We start from the raw sequence: 5000 nt of genomic DNA, 5'->3' as shown, positions 1-5000 counted from the left end.
AACGTTCAAGTCAGAATCATTTTTTCAACTGAAAATTTCGGATATTATTATGTAAATTATTATGAAATTCGACATCACTGAATTTTAATACGCTTATTTTTGGAATTAGAATTACTTTCAAGATGAAAAAGAAAAAATATTTTCCTAAATCATTCCCAATTGTAATTTTAATGAATATTTAACGGGATCAAGTTGAAAATCTTTTTGTCTTTACATTCCTCTAACGCCGCCTAAAGTCTCCGGACGAGTTTTTCAAGATTTCCTTTGGAACTCCAGAAGAAATTCGCTCGGAAGTGATTTATACAAGACTTCCTTCCCTACTTTGAACATTAAATTTCGTACAGTAGATTTCAATTTATAGAAACAAATATTGATATATATATATATATATATATATATATATATATATATATATATCAATATTATTTCTATATAAAGTAAAACTTATTTTGTTATTAAAACTATTAATACATATAATATTAATGTCTACTGACTCAAAATATTAAATAACATTCTCCTTATTATTTGCTTGAAATTCTCATTCTTGTAACTTCTAGAAAATCTTTTCACTCTTCAGGGGGTACTTTCCCCATAGTACCCACTTCCCTATTATTATTATTATTATTATTATTATTATTATAATTATTATTATTATTATTATTATTATTATTATTATTACAGACTTGGATAATAGTTCGAACTCTTCAGGGATATGAGAGAATGATTAAATGATATTTTCATTCTCTGTCTGTACATCGTTTTCTTACTACTCCATCATCATCATCATCAACTTTTACTTCACAAAAGGTTGAGGTGATTCCTTTACGTCCTGTTCTATTTTTTAATTAGATATATACTAATATATTTATGCTGTCTATATATATATATATATATATATATATATATATATATATGTATATATAGTATATATATATATATATATATATATATATATATATATATATATATATATATATATATATATATATATACAATCTGTAGGTAATAAACGGGAAATATTTGAACATACAGTACTAGCATTATCTGAAACATGGTTTAATAACTTGGACAGGGCAAATATCACTGAAATGGCACCCCCCCCCCCCCCCCAACACACGCCTTCTGTCACATACCAAGAGAAAGTAGGTCTGGTGGGGGTGTCGGACTCATTATTCATGAAAGTTACTCAAATCTCAAAATGTTAAAAAGAACTAGTGTAACAAGGTTTGAATATATAGAAATAAACTTTACGCAAAAAAAAAAATAAAAAAAAATAATCCTTTGTAACAGTCTACAAACCTCCGAGAACAAACATTAGTATCTTTTTTGAAGAATTTGGTGCTTTCATTGATATAATTATCATAGAGAAAAACGAATTAGTTATCTGTGGAGACTTAGATTTTTGGAAGGATAACGCATCAAATCCTGACGCTTTGGCATTTAGTGAGTTACTAGAATCATATCGACTAGTGAATAATATCGGCTGGGAATACGTTGGACCTAGTTTTGAATGATGACATGAATAATATTGGATGTGATATAAATGTTTAAGAGAAATGTACAAATTTCTTACGTTTAGTGTACCTCTACAGAAACATGCAATAGTAAAAAAAATAAACTTAGGACATGAATCAAATTTTTCTCCTAAACGGTGCTATCAATATTCCCTGTGATCATGATGACCAACGTCTGTTGGGAGCTAAGTGTGTTAACTGTCTTACGACCCCTTACAATAAAGTGAGTAAAAGTGAATATGATACCATGTGCCCACTGATGGCAAAGGCTATAACTGTAAAAGGCCAATCTCCTTGGTTTCATGGAGAGAATTTAGAGAAGAAAAAACGGAAAAAAGACGTAAAGAAAGAAAGTGCAATCGGTTAAAAGCTGAAAGTACATGGGTAGAATACAAAAACTGCTACGTGTCAACATAACTACCTACTAAGAAGGAAAATAAGTGAATACTATTAGAGAAACATCCTCGAATCAGCAACACACATAAATAAGTTATATCCTCTCCTGAATGGTATAATGGGAAATGTAAAAGAAAAGAAGCTACCTGATGGATACAGTGACCAGGGACTAGCAAATAATTTTCTAGTATTCTTTAAAAACAAAATTGAAAACATAACCAGATCATTTGTAAATACTCTCAACATCAGATTAATGATACACCTGACACAGACAAAATGAATAAGATTTAACAACATAACACAAGATAACGTCACCAGGATTATCCAGAGAGCAAAGAAAACAAACTGCGCGATCGATCCTATGCCAATATCTAAAGTAATTGGAGAGAGACATTTTTCTAGTCTAGCTGAAATAACAATGAGAATAGAACAACTAGTCAGTCACTTAGAAGTAATAGGAGCTTTGCTTGACAACCAATTGCTAACAGACAAGAAGATGTCTTTCGCAAGCTTTGTAGGACATAAAAATCCTACGTTCCAGTATCTCCAGCGAATATAAAAATTGTAGAGACATCAAGGAGAAGGAAAAACCAAAAGAAAATATACGTAGTTGGAACTAAGAAATGTTAATATAATTCTGAAAGACTACGAAAATTCCAAGACACTCCTGAGCTTCCTCGAAGAAGATGAATTCCATCACATTCAGTTTTTATTAGAGAGAGAGAGAGAGAGAGAGAGAGAGAGAGAGAGAGAGAGAGAGAGAGAGAGAGAGAGAGAGAGAGAGAGAGAGAGAGAATCTACACCTTGTATACAAACCGAAATTGAGTCGACCTCAAAATGTTAAAGCTATTTAAACTAGTCTTCCTTCAATTAGAGATCACATAAACTACAGGAATTGCAAAGAACAATATCACAAGTCACTACCAAAACAAAAACCCAATAACTATTTCTGAGGTGATGCCATTAAAATATTAATACAATCTCTCTCTCTCTCTTCTCTCTCTCTCTCTCTCTCTCTCTCTCTCCTCTCTCTCTCTCTCTCTCTCTCTCTCTCTCAAGAGAACTGAGAGCACAATCAATTAGCATTACTGCCACCCACATCATACTCTTATTGAGTACCCTTAAGTACCTTTAAACTCCCTTGGGGGGCCGGAACTACGAGTCTGAGAGCCCCTTCCAGAGTAACTACGAGCATAGACCTTACTACGAGCAATCTACGATGACGAATTCGTAGTCGCGTACATTTTAAGCTTTGAAAAGGATATTATCGTAAAATATAGAGAAATGGGAAGATGGTTAATCACTTAATAACTTATAAAAGAATCTTCCCCAAAATTTCTAGATCGATTTCTACTCTTCTTATCATGCCTTAAACTATGCAATTTTCAATCTCCAAATCGATCCCTGCCGGGTACCGTGAGTTGAAGCTGTTTACTGGGGAGGCCACTGCCGTGGTTGGGCACCACAGTAGGGGGTTGGGCTTGCCCGACTGACGTTCTGGTGATCACCTTTTCTGATGAAACTGGAACTGAAACCAGACACCTTCAACCTTTAAATATCAATATTGCAGAGACATCAAGGGATAAAAATACACGCAGAAATGTAAATAGAATTCGGGACGACTACGAAAATCCCAGGACACTTCTGAGCCTTCTCAAAGAAGGTGATTTCACAGATGTTCAGTTTTTACAAATTAAGAAAGAGGATATGCTGCCAGAGAAGAGAGAGAGAGAGAGAGAGAGAGAGAGAGAGAGAGAGAGAGAGAGAGAGAGAGATAATAAAAAATTTTACCCAATTTCAAACGGAGGTGTTAATTAAAAATAAAAATTTACACAATACCATATCGCAATTCAGGAAATGAAGGAGATACTGTGAACAGTATAGAGGGGACCTATTAGCAGGAGGGAGGGAGATCGAGAGGGAGGCAGGGAATTAGATGGCGAGATAAGGTGAAGGATGATAAGGAGAGAAGAGGTTTGGTGGAAGAGGATGCCTTTCATGGAAAGCATTGGAGAGGACGCATCAGGCAACCGTGTAGGGATGGGGGTGGAGTAGAATAAGAAGAACCATAAACCATTAATCTGAAACTTTTGGAAACATAAAATTTTTTCGAATAAAGTTTTATGTATTTATGATAAACACATCCTATTATATGAATTTTAAGATTTTGGGATTTTGATAACTGTTACAGTATGCATGTCTATCATTTCTAATTCTTCGACAAAAATCGGAATAGCTCATTAGGCTGTTGTTGTCCTTTGACCTTAATATAGTGACATTATTAACAAATTATGCTTCATCCCGAATTCTAATCGAAACCCCCTTCTGACGTCATCACACAGATCCGAAATCCTCAAAGCCAGCCCACCTTCGCCTAATGTCATAACACACGAGATAATTAATCAATTCTCGTCAATTTTGGAAATCAGTTAAGTTTACGATTCACAAAAAGGAAGAAGAAATTGTCCATTTGTATTGCAAGAATGAATATATAATTATATAAGAATTATTGCTCTTTAAGAGGTATATATAATATCAATGTGGCTCATTTTCTGTTTCTTATTACTATTCCCATCATTATTCTTTCCATAGCTCTTCGAGTTATAACTAATGCAAATTCTAAAACTTTAGTAAGGCTCCAAGTTTCTGATGCATGAGTTATTACTGATAGGGCCATCTGATTAAATAACATCCTTTTTGAAATGTTATATATTTATATATATATATATATATATATATATATATATATATATATATATATATATATGCATATATATATATATATATATATATATATAAAAAGAGAAAGAGAGAGAGAGAGAGAGAGAGAGAGAGAGAGAGAGAGAGAGACTAATGTACCGTAGCATCTGATAATTACAAAAGCACAAACCATATCTAATTGGTTAATAGCAATAATATTTCGACTAATCGCTAATGACGCTATGGTTTTCTCTTACGCCTGAATGTTTGGTAAAGGCAACGCAATACAACGCATTATTATTATTATTATTATTATTATTATTATTACTTGCTAAGCTACAGCCGTAGTTGGAAAAGCAGGATGCTATAAGCTCTAACAGAGAAAATAGC

Source organism: Palaemon carinicauda, chromosome 3, assembly GCF_036898095.1.
Source record: "Palaemon carinicauda isolate YSFRI2023 chromosome 3, ASM3689809v2, whole genome shotgun sequence".
Classification (NCBI taxonomy): domain Eukaryota; kingdom Metazoa; phylum Arthropoda; class Malacostraca; order Decapoda; family Palaemonidae; genus Palaemon; species Palaemon carinicauda.
The sequence above is the reverse complement of the archived record's forward strand: the minus strand, read 5'-3'. Positions refer to the sequence as shown.